Source organism: Mchenga conophoros, linkage group LG22 (assembly GCF_057382185.1).
Source record: "Mchenga conophoros isolate Kocher_MC1m ecotype Shallow Benthic linkage group LG22, M_conophoros_male_GT1.1, whole genome shotgun sequence".
NCBI classification, from domain to species: domain Eukaryota; kingdom Metazoa; phylum Chordata; class Actinopteri; order Cichliformes; family Cichlidae; genus Mchenga; species Mchenga conophoros.
This window is the reverse complement of record NC_140546.1, coordinates 11111064-11133797: the sequence shown is the minus strand read 5'-3', so window position 1 is coordinate 11133797 and position 22734 is coordinate 11111064. Positions and strand designations below refer to the sequence as shown.

At 39.5% G+C, this 22734-nt stretch overlaps 1 long non-coding RNA gene across 1 annotated transcript in view; it reads right to left on the bottom strand.

The window, feature by feature from the left end:
- LOC146548876 (uncharacterized) overlaps window positions 1-22395 on the bottom strand; it is a 100016-nt gene extending 77621 nt beyond the window's left edge. Inside the window, exons 1-2 of the long non-coding RNA XR_014890357.1 lie at window positions 22226-22395; window positions 15585-15709 (exon numbers count right to left, since the gene is read on the bottom strand). This is a non-coding gene — a long non-coding RNA (uncharacterized LOC146548876). The remainder of the gene's footprint in view (window positions 1-15584; window positions 15710-22225) is intronic.
- Between the last annotated feature and the right edge of the window lie 339 nt (window positions 22396-22734).

Here is a 22734-nt window from a genome sequence, read left to right as displayed (position 1 = left end):
TTTCTTCTATTTATGTCTTTTACATTGTGCTGGCGTAATGGAACACATAAATGACAGCAACTTCTGGAATGCAGCTCTCTTTAACTGCTTTTCACGCCCCTCCGCCTTCTCAAACCATAACACTCAACAGGAAGTGGTTATGAATGTAAAGGTGGAATAATTGTATACAACACACTGCTTTGCTGTACACTGTTTTGGACAAGAATCCAGGACCACTTCCAGTTAATGTCAAACATCTTCGCTGTCGGTCTCTGTGAATGAAAATATTATGAAACTACTAACCAGTATTTGAAAAACAAATAGGCTTATCAGCTTTTATCATCAGCAAACAGAAGAGGCCTGAGGAAAAGAGCTTCCACTGTGTTATGCAATTCAAATAAAGAGGCATTCGTGGTGCTAAAATGAGGTCAGGAGTTCCCTTTATTTTACATCTTGTTTACCATTTAATACAAGTTTGCATGCCCTGGGTGTGCTCCTCCTGACAAACTGCAGGAGTGAATGTAGACGCTCCACTCTGTGATTATGAAAAGCAAAATGAATCTGTTCCTTCGAAGGGTATACTTGTCATAAACAAACCCGTAGTTTGCGCAGAGTTGCGTTTCGAGGCCTCGTAATCATCACAACTTAGATTAATCACTTTAAATATAGATACAGGCTATTGCGTACAACTTTTCTCATGGTGGAGGTGCACAAAAATAACATCACAGAAAAGGAGGATATAAAAGGCGTATCTGTCAATTGCTGAAATTGGAGGGTAAACAGTAATTAGAACAGAAATTCAGTTCAATCTGAGATTTGTGACTAAAACTGTGGAGGGACACGCTAAAAAAACCCCGTCTGCAATAAATTACATTTATACGCTGCTAAACTGTTTTTCCAAATACATTTAAATGGAAACATAATTACTGCCTGGAACACCAGGAATTCAGTTTAGGTATCATTATGTTCCTGAACTGTGTGTGGTTTTGTGTACGCAACAAACCTTTGGCTCAATTAATACAGAATAAACTTTTGTGAGACAGTTACATGTAGTTACACACTTTCGCTTGATCACAAAGACTGTATATAAACATGGACACAAAGATCTCAATTGCCTGATCTCGAGCCCCTGGTGGCTTGTTACGGTATAAGCTCCACCCCCTACCACCTTAGCAGAGTTCAATTTACACAGCCAACTCGCATACAGGTAAACATTCAATGTGTAAAGGGCAAATGAGTCGTATGAAAACTTTATTTAAATTATTTTGCCTTTCTAACGAAGCCCTGGCCTCATCTGGTTACAATGGAAACCCCCAGATACTACATCAGAGTAGAAGTTGGGTTCCCAGATTGGTTGATGAAATAAACGACACTAAAAAAAGAAAAACATAAAGTGCATTTAAAAAAAAAAATAAAAAATAAAAAATAAATCACCAAATATGGTCATTATAATAAACACTTCATATGAATGGGTATTGAAACAAGCTAATGATCTTCTATTTAGTGTTATATCTGTCCTTAGTTCTGTCAAATCATAACTATGTTTTAAAAAATTAATGTATAAAACAATTCCAAATATATGTATTTTTCTAAATATGCCGAAGACAAATGCAAAGACTGAATACATATGAAAATCTATGGCTGAATTAATACAATTTGAATGTGGATTCCTTAGTGAGAACAGCAAAGTGATGTCTCCCAAATTTTTCTATGCATTTGTGAAGCTTTGCCAAAAATGTCCAGTTTTGCTCTGTATTGCATTCCTGGATCCAGATTCAAATCCCGATTGCTTTCAAAACTTAGTCATATGCTAAACCTGCCATTAAGTAAAATTTCATGCAAATTTGTCCATAAAACTTTGAATAATCCTGCTAACAAACACATAAACAAAGAAAAACAATAACCCTCTATGCCATCTTCCAGTATTTGTTAAAAATAGGGCTACTGGGACCAGGAACCAGTCATGAAAATCAGAAATGACAACCACACCAGAGAACATGAAACTGTGTTAAAAATTCAGCAAGTGTCACTCCAGGTCCCCATTTAGCCACCACTTTGTGTCTTTTAAGTGCTAATCAAAGAAACCATGTATAACAACTAGTACTTTCGTGGCTACGTGACTCTTACAGTTTCAGACTACAACAACTAATAAATCAACAAACAAAGAGCACATTAAAAAACTTAAAAAAAAAAAAAAAAATCACTGACATGCTTGAGAATTTAGAATGAATTAGGTGCCATTTCCCCAGCTACAATTCAAAGGTAAAATACCCAGCAAACACGGTGAATAACTGTTTGCTCGTTGTCCCTTCAAAATGTTTAGTTTTGGTTCAAAAATAGCTCCAAAACCAAAGTTGTGCTAATGTTGAAGACATAACTTTCCTGAACAGCACCTAGATGGCCTTCTTGGGCTTTCTAGCAAGTACAGTAACCATTTTACCTTTATTGATGAGAACAAACCATAAACATTCTCGGTTGTAAAAAAAGAATTTAAAAAAATGAAAAAGAAACTGCTGCACAAATGAAAGTCAAGCTGTTGATGTCTACCTTTACTGACATATCAGAACAGATACAAATTCATACCGCATAACACATTTATGTTTAAAATACACTCTCCCAGTAATAGTGGTTTGTGCACTTGAAGTGAACATTGTCTATTCTATTGATTTATTTAATGTCTTTAAACTTGCTTTTTTCACTGCAAAAAAATGTGAACAATATTTCTTCTTTTTATGAGACAGGCTGACTGAATTACTATTGTCCTTAGAAACAATGTCAGCATCTCCATCGGCGGTGCTGTTTCTGTTCTCATACTGTGACCAGTTTTGACAGGAGTTATAACATAAAGGGACGGGTTCAGTTGCTCAATGTAATTTTAACAAAGAATCGCAGATTAACTTCCCGTTTCAGGCTAGTAGCTATCATTATGTGTTGTGTAATAAAAGGACACAAACGTATGAAAGCAGTCATTTTGACCGTCTGCCATTAAACTCTAAAGAAGCACCTTTTTAATACTGCCAGTCAGCCATTAAGCTGCTGAGAACTCAATCTCTCTGAACTATGGATGCCCTGAGGACACTGGCATGTGAGCCAGAATCACATTCTTGCCACTCCTTACGAAGTATTCCCAACCAATCAAAACAATTAATGTGCAAAGAGGAAGTCGAGACGAAAGACTGCTTCAAATCGATGGCCTTCGAAGAATTTTTGTTGAAAAAAGATAAAGACAGGTCCCCAAAGCAGAAGCGAGAAACGCGAGTGAAACATTGTCCCTTCAAACACTTCAAAACAAATTTGCCACCACTGTCCTGCACCCTACCTCTGCTAATGTTTGCTGGTTATTCAGGTTAAACAGGAACAATCACACATTCATCCTCACTGGGGACAAGGAACAGTGCTAGGTAATTCTGATAGGCGTAAAGGTTGTGTTGTGCTCGGCGTTTGCTGCTTTCTGACTTTGATCTATTAAGTGGTACTGTATTTCTAATTAGTTGTGAGATATAATGTTGCTATGGGCGAAAATGTTTCTACAACAAACCACTCCCTGTAAGTGCTGCAGTTGAGTCACTTAAGCTTCAGTGCATGTTCTTCCAAGTCTTCAGTGTTTTGAACTAATGTAGCCCAACTCCTTTATGCCAAGTATACAATTCACAGCCCACAAGATCAGATTTATCATAAATGCTTTGGCAGTTCTTCCATATGTAATTGCAATACCACAAAACAGGTAACAGTGGACACCCTTACACCTGTCCCACTATGTTTCTCACTACGTTCGGTAGAAAACATTTAGGAAAGACTCTGAAAGAGTAAAAAAAAGATTTCATATCTCTGTGTTTAAAAGGAGAGAAATATGAAGTAGAAAAGCTAAAACATAACCCATAATCATCAAAATGCATCTGCACATTAGTAAAATCCATAGGCTTCTTTAGATGTCTTAGCACACATGGTTAAGCTTGTGACCCATGACGTTTTTGCCAAAAGGCTGCAGGAGCCTGGGTTCAAATTGGCACTGGACCATTTCCTGAACGTCATTCCTCTTGATACTTGTTTTACAGTTCCACATTTGTGGCTGCGTAGGTATTTGTTAGGGGTGCAACAATACTCGTATCGATATTGAGCCGTTCGTTACAGTGCTTTCAGTTCGGTACGCATGTGTATCGAACAATAAAATTTTTTACATTTATTTTATTAACTTTTCTTCTGACGATGCTGTCTGTGTTGAGCGCTCAGTGGATCTGTGTTCGACTTATCCGCCTAGGCTGCACTGTCGAGTGCAGATCCACTGAGCACAGCGCAAGCTAGCAAGACAGACGCTAAGCTCATTGCAACATGGCAACTGCCTCAACGCTACCCGAAATTGAACCTACCCCCACCCTCATTCAGATCTGGCGTTTGGAACTATTTTGGTCTTCATGTGAAGTATGACTCTGATGGTAAGCACGTCATTTCAACGAGATTAACGCTGACAGCACTAGTGGGAACACAACGAATATGACTGCACATTTACGCCGGCATCATCCTAGTGCAAAGACAAGTGGAAGCAGACAAAAACAACAAGCGCCATGCTACAAACTTTACCCGAGTCATTTAGACAACCGTTAGCACATGATTCTCCTTATGGGGACCTGATATGTTTAATATGCTGCTGAGAATATAGCCCAGAAGAAGTGTATAGTATAGCTTTTATTTTGGAAAGAGACATTTCTCTGTAATAAACTCTTTTTCCAAAGATGAGTGATTTCTCGATCAGATAGATTTCTTTTTTTATTACTTTGTTGTTTCAGCAACATTAAATTTAAAAACTGTACTTTTGAGTTAAAATATAAATGTATAATTTTAATAAATGACAAATTAAAAAGGCATGAACATTTTTTTGTATCGAAAAAATATCGAACCGTGACACCAAAGTATCAAACCGAACTGTGAATTTTGTGTATCGTTGCACCCCTAGTATTTGTGTACATTAAACCTAAGCAAACTAGGTGAAGATCTGCAAAGCTGTCCATACATACGACCACTGCAAAAAACACATTCAACCCATCACCTACCTACTTCCCTGTCTGTTCTCTACTATCCTGTCAAATAAAATATTAAGCTGATCAAAAATGTCAATTCAATTATTAAAAGAAAGTTTTAAGAGTAATCTTAAAAGCAGAGAGATTATCTCTATCCAAACTGGGAGTTGGTCCCACAGACAAGGGGTTTGAAAGCTGAAGGCTCTGTCTCCCCTCCTACTTCTACATACAAAGTACAAGTAAGCCAGTAGTCTGAAGGTGGAGCGCACTCATTGGACGACATGGTACTAGGAGGTCTTTAAGATGGAGGCTGATTATTCAAGACCTTGTATGTGAGAAGAATTTTCAATTTTAAACTGGATTTAACAGGGAGCCAATACGGGAGAAATATGCTCTCTCGCTGCAGCATTTTGGATCAACTCAAGGCTTTTCACTGACTTTTTAGGACATCCTGATAATAATGAATTAGAATAGCCCAGACTAGAAGTCATAAATGTATGAACTCATATTTCATCATCACTCTGAGACAGGATGCTTCTAATTTTTTAGATATTGCGCAAATGGAAGAAAGCAGTCCCACATATTTGTTTAATACACGCATTGAAGAAAAAACATGACTTTATGATTCCTCACTGTGTTACTGGAGGCCAGGGTAATGCCATCCGGAGTAAGCATCTGGTTAGACTAAGGAATTTAGGAGCAGGAAATTAGAGGTCATCACATGTGTTTAAGACACGACTGCAGTCAAACTGATTTATGGATAAAGCTGGGTATCATCTGCATAGTAATGAAGATGTATGCTATGCCTATTAATAATTCTGCCTGAGGGAAGCATGTATAATGTAAAGAGAAGTGGTCCCAGCACAGAACCCTGTGGAACTCCATAATGAACTTTAGTGTGTCATTATGGCAAATTGGAGTCTAGATAAAATTAAAACCACTGCATGGCAGTGTCTTTATTGCCTATGGCATGCTCTAATCTTGATAATAAAATATTGTGGTCGACAGCATTGGGCACCGCATATAGGTCTAGCAGGACAAACATAAGAATGAGTCCAAATTATTAAGTCAATTCAATTGTATGTATATATGAACAAATCACAACACAGCTGATTCAAGTAGCAATAATACAGAGAAAAGAGAAATATGGTGTAAAAATTTTCATCTTTGCTTCTGTTGTTTTTTGCTTTAATCACTTACCAGAAAGTTAAGAAAAGTTTAACTCAAGACCCACCCTCTCAGTGATGCAAACAGTTATTTTACTGTTATCCAGTTATTAAACTTCACAGACATTTATTAAGGTAAATGTAAGGTAAAAAAAATAATTTAAAAAAATCCAAATCCTTTGTTCTTTCTTTTGATACATATTAATTGGAGGTCTTAATAAATTAGTGAATAGGATTTAAAGAAAAAAAAAAAAAAGGGGGTTTGACTTTGTCTGGTCATTTCAAATTAACATAATTTCAAGATGATTATTTTGCACAAAAGCATCACACACACGCGCACACACCTTTTGTTTCTTTCATTTCAGCAGCTTTCCAAAACTATGTGTGGAATTTACAGTCATGAATCAGAATGACACGAAAAAAATCTCACCATTCAGTAATCCCCTGTGTGTCACAGACGAGGTTGTTGTTGGTGTCATGTTTCTTTGTTTTGGTTTGTTTGGACCGTTTCTGTGACACTGGTGGCGTCTGACCAAACCGAAACACTCGACGCCTTGGGAGTGAGAATGGGCTGAATGTATACGATACAATGCAAACAATAACGGCAACACAAGTTGTGAATAGAAAGTTTCACTGTCCATTCTGTGTACAGATTCAGTTGTAAACTTTACGTGTTTTCTCCTTTCATTTGAAAAGCTCTGTGGCACTGTTTGCATAATGGCTTTTGGTCTTTTGTGAATTAACATGAAAGCCGATTTGTGAGCTTACGGAGCTCTGAGTGCCACGACTGCTGAGAAAAGTATTACACGTGACTCATTTTTTGGGGTTTCTTTTTTAACAAATAACATTATATTAGTTAATATTGTTAAGTTAATTACCCTCTGGACAAAGTAATTAATTTCACTACTCGTTACATTACTTTTGTATTACCCTGGAACATGCGTCACATAATTACTAGGTAATAGGGGTGCAACGATACTCGTATCGATATTGAACCGTTCGATACAGTGCTTTCGGTTCGGTACGCATTTGTATCGAACAATACAATTTTTTAAATTTATTTTATCAACTTTTCTTCTGACGATGCTGTCTGTGTTGAGCGCTCAGTGGATCTGCGTTCGACTTATCCACCTAGGCTGCACTGTCGAGTGCAGATCCACTGAGTGCAGCGCAAGCTAGCAAGACAGAAGCTAAGCTCGTTGCAACATGGCAACTGCCTCAACGCTACCCGAAATTGAACCTCCCCACCTTCATTCAGATCTGGCGTTTGGAACTATTTTAGTTTTCATGTGAAGTATGACCCTGATGGTAAGCGCGTCATGGACAAAAGTAAAACAGTATGTCGGATGTGCCACGCAATGCTCAATTGGTGGGAACTAGTGCGTCAGCGCAGTTAGCTTGTTAACGTGTTGGCCGTCCAGCCCCATGCACGGGGCGATCCGCGGTAGCTCGTTAACGGAGATTTGCCGCGTTATGGCATTAATGTCATTTTAACGAGATTAACGCTGGCACTAGTGGGAACACAACGAATACGACTGCACATTTACGCCGACATCATCCTAGTGCAAAGACAAGTGGAAACAGACAAAAACAACAAGCACGCATGCTACAAACTTTACCCGAGTCATTTAGACAGCCGTTAGCACATGATTCTCCTTATGGGGACCTGATGTTTAATATGCTGCTGAGAATATAGCCCAGAAGAAGCGTATAGTATAGCTTTTATTTTGGAAAGAGACATTTCTCTGTAATAAACTCTCTTTTTCCAAAGATGAGTGATTTCTAAATCAGATATTTATTTATTTTTATTATTTTGTTGTTTCAGCAACATTAAATTTAAAAACTGTACTTTTGAGTTAAAATATATATTTATACTTTTAATAAATGATAAATTAAAAAGGCATGAACATTTTTTTTTTGTATCGAAAAAATATCGAACCGTGACACCAAAGTATCGAACCAAACCGAGCCGTGAATTTTGTGTATCGTTGCACCCCTACTAGGTAACAATACAAAAACTAGGCAATCTGATTTAATGACATAAATTCTTCTAATGAGGATGAAGATCCTTCTTTTAACGTATTAACACAAATTGGACGGCAAATTTCACAACCAGAGCAAAGAGTTTACGGAGATTCTGCTGTAGAGACAGGAACAGGCTACCATCCTGCTTATTGATGCTGTTCTTACTCATCAAAGATCAGACTGTGATTGCTTATCTGGGCTCAACATACAATCACTTAATAGGCCACTAACATTACTCTGGGTTCTTTGCTAGCTCTTGGTGTAAATGCTTGCAAACAGCCAGTGCCCTGTTAGTGGTATAATGCAGTAATTGAAGTAAATTGCAGATGACTCTATGACTTTCTGCCTTCTTGCACATGAGCTGAAGGCGCAGGGGAAAAAAAAAAAAACAACGTTTTTATTACTTTTTCCTTTGTTTGATGCAGATATTGGCAGAACATTTGCAATGCAAGTAATGACAACTGTAACTGCAATGTGATTACTGAATTTATTACAGTAATGACTTACTTACTGCATTACAGAAAAATGTAATTCGTTAAAGAAAAATGTAATGTGATGACAGCAACAGGTTATGCCTAAGGCGTAACGTGTTACACCCAGCGCTGCCCATTGCTTACTGGCAAAAGTAACTTGTTTGCCTTTAATACCCAGTGCATCCATGTGTCTTATACTGGGATTCTCCTCCCTACTGATGCCCAACATTCAGTTATATTCTGCTTTGTGACATCAAAATACCAGAACTATGCAGCGCTCAGCTCGTAATGTTAGAGGTGAGGACTCGGTGCAGAGCTACAGGACACAGTCAAAACTCTGGCACTTTTCAAAATCTCTAACTGTAATTGATGTCCTTAGTGGCAACTACTGTCTAAAATCAACACGATGTGAAGAAAAGACGTGCTTTTTTTGCTAACCTATAAATTATTTGCAGGATTAGGTTAAATACTCTTCTCTCAATGTTTTGTCTCTGAAAAGGAAAGAAAAAATAGAAAAACAATAAAGTAAGAAACACCAGTTGTAAAATTAACAACAAGCTTCTTCAGTGGATCCTAATAATAGAGCATAAACTTTTTTTTTTTTTTTTTTAAGGACCCCAATAGACCAAGTGTTTTATCTGCACTTACTATCACCATCCCATATGTTGTTGTCCAGTATCTCCAGTTTGGTACCAAAGAAAAGTGCTAGCTAAGAATTCTGGCATCAACTTGGTGTGAAGTATCAGTTCTTGGAATTTCATTGTGACTGGAACAGACACTAAAATGGACTTCAGGGTCGGCTTATTCTATCAACACTTTTCCAAAGTCAAGAATTAACATTGAGGTTTAATTTGATCTTAGTTCAAGACAATTTAAAGACAACCCATCGTTATTGCTCTCTGAAGAGAAGTGCAGTGCAGTTCCATACATGACAGTTAAACTACATTGCTCTCTACACACACCCACACTCTTATTTAATACCTCTGAGGGCTCTGATTAGGCAAACGTATTGCATGTACACAAACACACAGGCACATGCACACACTTCACTCTAATAATACCATAGCGTGCCGGCTGTGCTTCTGCTTCCCTACTCTCTCACCGTGACATCACAGGGTTAACATATTCGTGTGTTACCGAGCGGCTCGTCTAAAGTCAGACTGACAGCCGGTGACATTAAGCAGCATTCTTTAGGTGCTGCCCTGCTGGGGAAAGCAGTTAGAAGATCATAACATATTTGAGTGAAGTGTGATGAGCATGCAGAGCTGAGGGGGAGAGGCTTAGAGAGGATTTCACTGATCGCGTTAGAGCCAATAAATGGTGTTGCTCAGTTCAGCTCAGAGTGGAGCATATTAAACAGGAAAATCACTGTGACATCGAAAACATTCAGACATTTAATCTGTTTCAACAGGTCTAATGTCGAGACACAAAAACTGCAAATAGGCCGGTGTGTTCCAGCTGTTTGCCTCAAGTGCTTTAAAGCCATTTAAAGGTAATGATTCTTCTAATGTAACTAAAGTAGCCTTTCACTTATAAGTCCAAAAGGCTTCTTTAAAATCTCTTAAGATATCAAGTGTGATGAAAAGTATTTACTGAGGTGATTCACACGCACACAGCCGCACCAAATCCTCAAGTCTTTGATCAGCCAGAAGAAGGCCTCTAAAGGCAATGATGTCCCAGAGCACAATTGTGTCAATGGCTCCATGATCTGAAACAAGAAAGTGGGCAAAAAACAAACAAACAAACAAACAAACAAAAACCTGTTTTTTTCTGGTACAGACCATCCAAGTAGTTTATTCTCCCATTTTAGTAATTGAAAATCTTTTATTACAGCTTGCTGATAACTTAGCTCTCACTTCTGGCATCAGAACAACTAACATGTGGGAGCCAAAGCGCTAACACAGAGGCAACAACTGCAGAGTGAGTTGGTGATGCCACTGAGGCAACTTCTATCTGTTAAACTGTCTGTGATACATCTACATTAATTCCAGCGCATTATTATTTGGCGTTATTATAAATTTTACTTTATATTTTTTGCACACACCGTTTCAGTAAAATGCATTTAGAACTACTACATACAAAGAGCAGAAAACTTACAATTAAAACAGACTATGAAGTGAAGACATAAGTCTGCAGTCTTTCTAATGACCAGCAGGGGGCGACTGTGTGGCTTGTGGTTGTTTATAGAGCAAACACTCACTGTTTACTCTCCTGCTTGCAGAAACACGGGAAAAAGTGCTGCACAAACCAGATATGAAGAATTTTCCACCTTTTAAGTAAAAGTTGTATCCAATTGCTGGAACATAATTCTCTTAATACTCTCAAGACAGTCGATGTTTACAGTTTGTGTTGCACTTTTCAAAACTCATAGGCCGCATCCTCCTGAGGACCCAGTCTTCGCGGTCTACGTGGGCGGGATCCTCCGAAAACGGGGTAGGCCGGAAGTGAGCGGCTGTGAAATTGGACAGTCTAGTCTTCAGTTTTGCATCAACAGCTGTCTCGGTGGAGTTTAATAACCTCAGCTGTCTGCTCCCTGCTATGTAAAATATAACAGGACACTACCGTAAATTCTCGACCAACTCACACTTCTGTTTAATCCATTTAACGTTTAATTAGCTGTAATCTAACCAAACCGATTTACTCAGAACAAATAAAACACAGAAAAAAGCCAAACAATAACATTTTTAAGTTAAGTGACTTATATATCATGTTTAACCTGAGTAGCGAAAGACCGCAAGGGGTTTGAAAACAATGCAAGTCCGCTGTTCTCGCCCCAGTTAGCTATCGAGCTGTTGGGTAACAGACGTCTCCGAAAACGTCGGAGCACTTTTACAAATATGTGCCGTCTTGATAAACCGAGCAGATATTTGAAGTTTACACAGCTACATTCTCGCCTGAAAAAATCTTAAAAGTTTATTTTGTGACCCAGAAAGAGTAATAAGAGTAATATTAACACTTAGTAGCTGCCGCCATTTTTGGAAACTGGAATTGGCTGGGCCGCGTTATGAATTTTGGAACATGTTGTGCCGCGAAGGATACACCCGACCCATCCTTCAAATTCAGGGAAAAGAAGGAATCATTTGTCGGCTGCATTTGGAGGAGTGTACGAATTTGGACAGTCTTCTTCGTGTCGCTGTGACGTAACTGGCCTACAAATGCAGCCTCAGGAGGATGTGGCCTAACCTGCAGTCAACTGAGACTGAAGAAGTCGCCTGGATGACTGACGAAACGTTTCTCCCACAAAACGCTACGTTGAACAGAATCAACTTTTGGAGATTTACTTACCTGGATGATTGAGAATGCATCAAGATGCGGCCTATGAATTTGGAGACCCCCAGGATGTGGTTTACAACATAGCTACACTGTTAATAACAGTTGGCAGCATGGGTGTGCACTATTCTTCTCTTGGTTTCTCAGTCACATCCATCCAACACTTATGACATCATCAATAAAAACAAAGAAACAAGGTGGCGTCTTGGCGAAAATGAAGAATAAACAGACAAAGGAGTTACATTAGACATGTAATGTACAGCACTGAAGTCATGGTGGGTGAAGTTATGACATATATGTAAATAATATTTATAGAAAGCACATAGTGTTGATAATAAACAGCATGATTAACAGAAAAATGATAGCTTTCTTATCCTATAGTCTGAAAAACATACATTATCACAGTGAAAAAAAATTGGAAGATACTTCATCACCATCTAAGATAAGAGATTATAACCGATGATTGTCTACCTCCATAACTGCAAATGAAACGAGCTGAAAATTTGACACCGATGCATCATGATGACGGGCTGAAAAAGGACGTTTACACAATCATCTGCTAGCACAAACCCCAAAAACGTCACATGGAACAAACGTAAAACGTATTCACATTCCTAATACCGCGTTACAATTATGTTTTTGTATGTTTTGCCATTGGTCGTGTAGGGGTTCGTCAGATAACAACCCAATCTCAAGAATATCCGCGGATAACTATGCCCTGGCTGAGACAAAAGCATCCGGTATGCCATCTGATACGCCTCGCCCAAACGGTGTGAAAATTCCTCCGCGTGAAAAGATATGGGGTGAATCATAAGAGAAGAAAAATGTATACAGTCACGAATACCCTCATTGCCATTTTAAGCTCTAATTAATGCATTTTAAAATGTAATAAACTGTTCTGTCGGCAACATCATGACAAAATTTTATTATTAACCACATAATTCAAGAAAAATTAGGGGAACAAAAAAAATAAATTCTGAGGTTTTCCCATCTTTGTCCAAAACAGGGGTGGCGTGCAGCCTGCAGTCATACGGGTCAACCCTGCCAGAGCAGAGTTGAGGTGGTATCACATTCCTGACACATGATGTCATGGACGCCACTACTGTCTGCTATCTTTGTCCATCCATACCAAACGACTGCTCATCCCTATCAAATCAGGGTATGAGGGTTTGTAACATCCCTGCTCTGTTTTCACAGGCAAACATCATCTAATCGCTGAAGGAAAAATAAATCTTACATAAAGAAATCAAAGACGGCAAAGTGAAGAAACACTTTGACCTGCTAAACATCTCTTTAAAATGGGTCCGTTGCCAGCCTTGTTTCCTCCGGCTTGTAAACTCTTGGAAAGACACAGCAGTGCAGGAAGCAGAATTGAATGCATCCCTCCAGGGTTAGCATGATCCCAGGAGAGCCTGCTCGCTTTGCTCCTTTCTCTGTTTGACTAAGCAGGATGAAAGTTTGGCTGGAGCTGCCATGCTGGAAGCTGACAAATGAACATTGTGCTGGCAAGCGAGAGAGTAGTTATGAAAGAGAGCAACTCTGATGCAGTGTTCACCCACAAACGAAACAGTAAACAGAGTGAAGCGAATGCACAGTCTAGGAAAGTGAGCACTGATTTGCTGATTAAAGCCGTTTGGGTCTTTCCACGAGTGAAAGACCCAATTCATCCAGACCTACTTTAGTGTTTTTACTCACACAACCACACACATGCAAAGCCACCTTTACCTAACTTTATCCTAAGTACTTTATATATTGGCAAAATTGAAAGGGGCACTTCATTCACTCACAAATAATTCATCATCTGCACCCAAACACACTCTAATGAACAAAAATCGAATGATCTTATGATAGGCAGAATTGATTGAAAAGAAATAAACACAGTTTTACCTCAGTTACTATTAACTATTCTGTCTGCACAATCCTTTAAAATACAGCCAGTGTCTAATACTAGTCATGTTACTCTCAGTAATAGGGAAACTAATTCAAATGAACAAATATGTACAATTAGAATGAAACTAAGGAAAGCATTAAAGGTCATGATCCAGTGGATTTGTGCTTGTATTTTTAGGCTTTTACACTGTGCATATATGTTATTTAGCTAATGTTTACCACAACTCTGCCATCTTTGATTGCTTTTGCATTTTTTGTGCATTTTTGCACATGCACGTTAAAATTCTCCACCCAGTAACTACATACGAAAATGATCTTTTTGCTACACCTGGCACAATACATCTATTGTCCAATGTTCCTGCTGAAGAAACTAAATATGCAGCCATAGCCCGCTGTACCACAATGAACTCAGACTACAAATGCACTACTGTAGTATCAAATCTTGTACTTCGCCTGTTGTCAGCAATTAAACATAATATAACAGAGAAAAATTGAAATCTGTCTTGTGGTTTTTTTCAGAAGCAACTGTTCAAACCTAGACTGAAGAAGCTTTTCTCCTGGCACCTCTAACAAACAAGCCGCACTTGTTCAGTCTTTTTCTAATTTTACTCTCATGAACTTCAACATTTAACATGCTAGCTGAGGCCTGTAGAGTCTGAGATGTAGCGCTTGGGTTTTTTAAAATTCTGCTAAGAATCGCACTGTCTGACCTTGGGATGAACTCTCTGGGATTTCCACTCAGGCTGAGAATTGCCTTGAATGTTTTCTACCTAATAATCTTTCTCACAATAGAATGATAGACTTTAAATTGGTTGACTTTATAACCCTTCCCAGACTGCTACGCAACAACCGTTGCTTCTCTAAGATCATTACTGATGTCTTTCCTCCTTAACGCTCTGTTAACACCTGAATGCTTCCTAGCAAACTGCCAAAATGTCTGTTTTTACTAAGGTGTTCATACTTGCTGACGATCAATTAATCAAGTGCATTTGACTAGCAGCAACTGGCTGCTACTTACACTCTTAATTCCTATGGAAGCAGTAAGAATTTGCTTTTCAAGCGACAGCAAGAAGTCCTGTGAAAACTTTCTTTTACAAACGAATGAATATATTTACACTGAGTATACATCGCTGTAACTCAGATATGTTGGAGAAGATGGGTACAAAATAATGCACAAAAACAACATTTGTATTTGATAGAAGGGTGCAGACATAAAAGCATAAAGTCTTAATGACTCATATAAAGTCTTTCTCAGTTTTAACATCACAAGGAATGAATGAAGAGAAGCATCAAGCCAGTCCAGAAATTAAATGATATGCAGTCAGACTCTCGAATAAAGTTATTCTAATAGCAGTAAAGCTTGAAAAGTGGATGTTAGAGGTTTGAAAAAAAAATATCTGCCAGATCTTTGATCCATAATCATCCGAGCGTTACGTGTTTGGGTGCCTATTAAGCATGACTACACTGTTTTCCAGTGGCCATGGCAACAAAGGAGCCTGATTGAGCTGCATGAGCAGGAAGTGCTGCAAGGACAACAGGATGTGCCCTGGCTCCGCCGCCGGGGGTCGAAGAATTCAAGGAAGTTATTGTACTTTGTGGAATGAGCTCAGGAATGCAAGATGTCTGCCATTTCTTTTTTTTTCCATTTTTTATTTTGAGCTCTGAGTCGTATCACATGTTGAAGGCGACAGGCTTTGAAGATAATGCGACCCCGTTGGATGCATGTGTGGCACGGTGCTGGCACACGGATGTTTGCGGTCACCCACCTCCACATTCCCCGACGACGGCCTGAAGGATTCACAGACAGGAACAAAACCCTCCCTCAGCAGTTATTCGGCTGGGGTACGCAGGCGTCCAGTCAAGCAACCGAGGTGGATGGAAAACTTGTCACCTGAAAAAACAGATCGAAATATGCACCTTGTAACCTCACTGGAAGGCAGCTTACAACAAAAACAGTGATAAAATTCAGTGCGGTGTCACCGTCTGATAGATGCAGAGTTTCAGAGAAGATAAAGAGCAGGAACACTGACCAGATCGCTTCAATGTCCCATTTAAGTTTGGCTTTCATTAGCTGGAGCTAAAAATTCTTTCCACGGAGGAAAACAATGTACTGTATACAGTGCATTGACTGTGTGGAGAAAAAAAAGGAAAAAAGCTTTAGGCCTGCATCACATGTGGGTGAAATGTCTTGAATTAAAACCACGTTTTAAATGCAACAAATGAGAACATTAAATGTGCATGATTTTACACCTGACCCACCCGAATATATTTAACACTGCTTCGAAAACGGGGATATGATCTTACTGTAAAAGAGTTGATAGATAATCATGTTTTTAAATCAAGACAAAAAAAAAATGTCACATGCAACATCAGTGCAAGCTGAAATTTTTCCACTTAGACCGCATATAACCTGCGGCTGGAGGATACATCGCTGGGAGTTTTCCACTTTCCACTCCTTTGACGTGTTACCCAATACAGCAACGTGAATGATTTGTTTTATTCACACTTTTATATACGATCGCCTATCATTGGTCTCATAATAATGTTATTTTCTATTAATCATTTACCAGTGAGGAACACCAAACGCTAGCCAGTTAAATGTGACGATTCCTTCTGCCTGTCCCCAAAAAGCTCACACTGAATTTGGAAAACGAGCACTCAGATTTGTAGCTCCTTCCTCCGGGAACCAACTGCAAAATCAACTAAAACTTGATTGATTACTTCATGCAGGAATTTGTGATGAATATTTTTGGAGATAAAATTTATCAAATAATTCAGAAGGCAGCACAGATCAAATTGATTGGTGATTATTTAACATTTCCCTGATCTTATTGACCACTTAAAGCTTTTACACAGGGAGCCATATTAATTAATCACTTTATCACACTCACTAATCAATGTATGCAAAGTGTAAAATTGGCCTCTCAGTTAGTGAGAAACACACTCTACCTCCTAAGCCAAAGCTATTCCACAAAGGCAGAAACAATTAATTGTAAAAATGTGTATACGCGTCTTCTAAACTCTTAAAATGAGACTAAATGGATATTAAAAGTAGAAAACATCCATCCACTTCCATTTCCCCAGCTACTTTCTCTTGCTGTTCCAGTAGTGGGCACCGACGAGTTCCCAAGCCAGCTGAGGGATGTAACCTCTCCTGCATTTCCTGGGTCGACCCTGGGGACTCCTCCCAGAAAGACATGCCTGAAATCTCATCGAGAGGCATCCTGATCAAACATCTGAACCTAAGAAAGAGGAGCAGCTCTACTCTGAGTCTGAGCTGCTCACCCAGTCGCTAACAATGAGCCCAAATGCTTTATGGAAGAAACTCATTTTGGCTGCGTGCATCAAATATTTCATTTTTTCCTCTCACTATCCACAGCTTGTGGTCATAGTGAGAGTACCAGTCACTAAGCACCAGTCATAGGCAGAGGCCTTTTACATTTAATAAAACATTAATATTTTGTGGATGTGTAAGTCTGATAATCCAACAAGCTAAGCCCATGTGATCAAGCTATTTTAGCAGCTAAAGCGTTTTTTAGTGTGGTTACTTATGACTAATAAAATTGATACCTAAAAAAAAACAGGCAGCCATTCACACCTGTGGCCAAATTCTAAATTAATCTAACGAGCACATCTTCTGGCTGAGGAAGAAAACTACAGTACCCAGAAGCTCTGTACTCACAGGCACAGAGACAACATATAACTTCAAACCAGGAACCTTCTCCCTGCAACAGGTTAACAATTTCAAACTAGAAAATAGTTTTATAACTAGACATATCACAGTGGTGCATATAAATATACAGCTAGGATCATAAATGAGCCACTTGAATTGAATTCAGCTGAGGTTTATTTAAATAGCACCAAATCACAACAGCCACATCAAGGTGCTTCAGTACCAATGATGAAAACGACGCCCTGTGAGCAAGCACTTTGTGATGGTGGGAAGGAAAAACTCCCTTTTAACAGGAAGAAACTTCTGGCAGAACCAGGCTCGGGGAGGGGGGAGGGGGGCGGCCATCTGCTGTGACAGGTCGTTTGGTGATTGGAAAGAGAGAGGGGAAAAAAAAGAGAGCTGGGATGTCATGACAAAATATAGACTAAAGCAAAGACTAAAGTTTACTGACGTGCTGCAGAGGTGTATAAATATGTGGGGAGTGAAAAGAAGACTCGGTCGGAGCCTGTAGCAGCTTAATGATGGGGTGGTATGGAGTCACCTGAACTAGCCCTAACTTTAAGCTTTACTTTTCCATAAACGTTTGAGTCCAATCGTAGAAGCAGAGAGGGTGTCCGTTTCTCAAATCCAAACTGGGAGCCAGTTCTGAAGGAAAGGCTCTGCCTCCCATTTTAATCAGTCGTTTAATCCACTCACTTGCTCCACAGAAACCTCCAAACTGCTTGTGGCATCTATTTGCATATTTCCTGCAGTCAGATTATTAGCTGTCCTCTTGTGCGGTGTTTTTGATCCTGACTCTAATTGACCTCCCTCCCTGCGAGACTCGCCCGTGTTCTGGATGTTTCCGCTGTGAAAGCCCTTCTCCCTGACGCGTGGATAGAGCTGTTGTGCTGGGGGTCAGAGGGCAGCGGGGTCGTGGGTTAACACCACAAGCTGCTCTACAACAACAAACAAGTTGTCCCAAAATCCCCAAAAGGGAGCTTAAAGACTTCACTTTCAGGTCCCATAAATCCCATCACACCCCAAATAAACAGCTAATTTTCACGCTCAAGGCGCCACCGTGAATGTCTCTTTCAAAGCCGCTGATGAGTTTGCGAGCATGTGGATCTCGTCTTTCACAAGACAAATCTATTTTCCACGCTGCCGTCAGCTCTACTGCATCTCCTCGCTCTGTATCTACAGCATTAAAAACGAGTAATGGAGTGAAACACGTCGAGCTAATGGGGGATGAGGGTGAGAGGCCTGATCCGCTGACGGAAGAAATGTTTGCTTGGCGATGAAAGCTACGTTCTGCCTGTGGGATCAGGGTGTCTGTTTGTGCCCCTGGAGGTGTAGTGAACTGCACCAAAATCCCCGCTGATGATGCGATCTTCAATGGAGAGGTTAACAAGTTTGACCCCAAAGGCCTCATGGTCAAAGACAGACAGACAGGCAGACAGACACACAAACATACAGGACGCCAGCAGAGAGGATGTGTAGAAACTTTAGCTGTGGTTAAACAGCGTACAGGAACATGTAGCACAAAAATGTTAAGCTATCTGAGCTGTTTTGTTTCTTTAGAAGTACTTTGTAAGAGAAAACGAAAGTCAGAAAAACCACTGAACATCCTACTTAAAGAAAATAATAACTTGGGCACTAATAAAATATACCATAAATTGATATGTCTGGTTTTATTTCCTCTGTCTTTATTTATTTACAAATTAATTAATGATTTAGGCAGTTTTGATCCTGATGCCTTGAAATAATGGATCTGTGGTCTCATCTCTTGTAGAGCACCTTCAATAATAGAAGTGGTGATATCTGATGGATGGAACAATGACTGTGCACACAAACACAGTCACCTCAAGCTGCAAAAAGCAGATCACTGTGCAAAATGCTTGATAATGAGAGATGTGGCAAATATTAAGTGTGTAGCAGTCAATACGTTTGACTTGATTGATGCACTACTGCCCGGTCACTATAATTATTATTTGTGTGGTGGATCAGACACAACAGCAGATCAGCATATGTACAAGAAGAGGATGGAAGCAAAGATTTAACCTTGTTTATAGAATTCATTGTATACAATGAATTATTTAACCTGCAAATATTATTGGACATGAGCGGGTGAGGAAAATGAACAGGTAAAATGGATTTCTGTCATAACATCTGTTCATTTAACCATTTTTTACTTCTTTGAGTTCATTTCCAGTTTGTTTGTTTTTTTAAATAACATTGTAGCAGGCTGAAGCTGGGCAATTAATCAAATCTCAATTTCAGGCAGGATTTTTGGCCTTCAGTGAGTCTAAAAACAACATTAAAGAAATAAAACTATGACTTATTTGCAGTAACTTTCCTTATGAAGCTCTCACTTTGTCCTGTGTTATAAATTCAGCATTTCCTTTTCTTTTACAGCGTTTCTAAAAGCTCCAAATCTCTTACTGTTTATTTCAAATCAAGCCAAGATGACTAAAAGACTGTTTTTGGTCCAACTAGAGGAAATAAAAGTCATAAACGGTTTCAGTCTGTAATTTTTTTGGGATGGACTGTTAAGAACTGAATCGCTCTTTGTCTCTGGACGTTCAAGGTGTGAGACCAAAGTTGTCTGTTTGCCCCCCAATTTTCTCTCTGTGGCAACAGTGCAGGCCCCTCGAGCCGGCCAAGTCGCTTGCCACATGGGCCTCCTGTTTCCTCTGTCTGCCACGGTAAAGTCCTCAGGCTGGTAGAAAATATCAAGCAGAATCACAAGGTCACACTTATGATGAAGAACAGCTGCTAGTCAAGACCTAAGTTAACTCCAGTTAAGTCCTAAGTTGGACCAAATACACTGAAATATTCAGCTACTATTCACAGGCAACAAAATACTTCAGTTTAATATCAGAGGCTGCTAAGAAAAAGAGCAAATAATCACAGCGACAAGCATGAAGTCACAGAATGTAAAGTATTTCTCTATAAAAAAAACTTCACAGCTTGACTGTCTTCTTAATCCAGTGATAAATTCACTAATTGTTTCGGCTTTTGTCTCTTTATCTGATACTGGTTCATTTATCAGGAAATTATTAAACAATGTACATGACAGGCTGGAAGAAAAAACTACACAACAATGATAGATGACTGAAATAAATGTGTTTGTTTTTTACTGTAGTGCATTTGTTTGGACAGGCGGCTATGAAACAGCCAAGGCCTCCAACCCTGCCTCGGGCTTCGCTCCAACATGGAGACCTAGTATCTCTGATCTTGACAAGTTTGGTGTTCCTAGTTATTATCTTCCTTGCGGGTGTTAGTATGATTCCACATCCAGGACCAGGGGCTGCCCAACTACACTGGGATCACATGCTCACAGAGCCCCTCCACCATGATTCATGAAGTAGCTCCTCAACATCAAACTGAGCCATTTGAGATGGTCTCGGCATCTGATCAGGGATTCCCCTGGTCACCTGTGAGGTGTTTTGGACACGTCAAACTGTGAGCAGACCTCAGAGCAGACTCGGGACACACTGGAGAAATTTTGTCTTTCAGCTGGATCGGGGAGGCCTCTCTATCCCCTCAGAAGAGCTGGTTTAGATGGCTGAAATTCCAGGCATCTCTTCCTTAATTGCTACCCTATGCAACCTGAATAAACAGAAAATGGATGGATGGATGGATCTACCCTCTGTAAAACCCTGAAACCTCTTTTTGCTCCGGGATCCCAACAGCAATGCATGAAGCAGCTCCGCCAGTGTTGAAAAAGGCAGCGCAGTCAGTAAAAGCCAGCCCACACTTCATTTGCAACAGTCACACTGATGGAGCGTCACTACTGTTGTATTCTGCCTAAACAGGTTAGGTCCAGACTAAACTGGCAGTCAGTGATTTAAAATCACAAACAATACACTGAGAAGTTAAGGCTGGCGTGCAAGGGAATAATCATCATCATCATCCATGCACATGGATCTACTGCCCTCTACTGGGAAAGAATATTTGAAACAACCGCAGAAGCAAAAACATTTCAGCTCCCTGCACGATTTAAAGCCGCTTGTGCAGTGCTCTCGTTACACAAAGATCACAGGAAATAAAATATACTCAGCACAAAGTAAGCAAAGGAAAGTCGTTAGGCTGTGGGACAGTGACATTTGATTTTTACGTGCAGCCATCACCTTAGAAATTAACAGCACCGACTGGAAATTCAACAATAAAATAATTAACATGAATTCAAATGTTTATTTTACATCTTTATCTGCAACAATGATGGATGTTACTGCTGTATTTGTGTCTCCTGTACACATTTATAATCACGTTTTTAGCATCATCTGATAACGCCGCTGATTGGAGCAGCAGCACTTTCGCGATCCTTTAAGCGCAGAAGAGTCACATGACCCGTCTAATCCAATCCTTTATGACAGATTCAAAATATTTTTGGTTCAAAATGTCTTGATATAATTCATAAGACACATATTTGACATATTACACTGTAGGTCAACAAGTAACAACAGTTTAAACCGATAATTACTTTCCGACACGAAATGTTTATGAGAGAAAGTTGATGCCCATCATCTCCAAATTGGTTTTAAGTTTTCTCGAGTTAAGGCTAATAAAGACTGGCTATGTTTAGCACACCCATCGGGTCACTTAAAATCATGCTTAATATTCAATATAAGTCAAACACAAACAGGTTTCAGCGCAGCAGAAATAACCTGCTGATAATAAAAATGGTGAACACACAAATAGTGACTGACTCCAACTGCTGTAAACACCAGCAAACACTCAAAGATGTTTCACCTGTGCGTTTCACTGTCCTCGCTTCATCCCGCTGAACAGGTGGTTGAAATCTTTAGAGAGCAGGTCTTCGACTTCTTCCATCATTTTTATTTTGTTTCACTTGAGAGATGAAAGTTTTCCGAATATCTGTTGTTGGTCTGTTAGCTTGTCAGCAGGCTAGCAGGCCACGCCCACCAGCACCTGGCTCTCCATTTTTATTTCTCTTTTGCTCAGCGGGCTCCTCCAAAATTCATCCTCTCAGTTCAGTCATGAAACTCCCTCCGTGCAGCTTAAAGGTCAAAGTTCAAAGAACTTGTGGAACCGGTTCCCAGTTTGAGTTCAGGAGACAGACACCTTCTCTAGTTTTGATATTGCCATGAACCTTTTCCTTTCCTAAAACTTTAGGTTCAGACCTTTATCTCCCCTCTATTGCATGTCATTAAATGTCATCTCTCTCCCTTGGCTTGTGCTTTGGCCTTTTTCTCCTCTCTTTTGCCTGAGCCTGAGTCTTTCTGTTTAAAAGGGGTTCT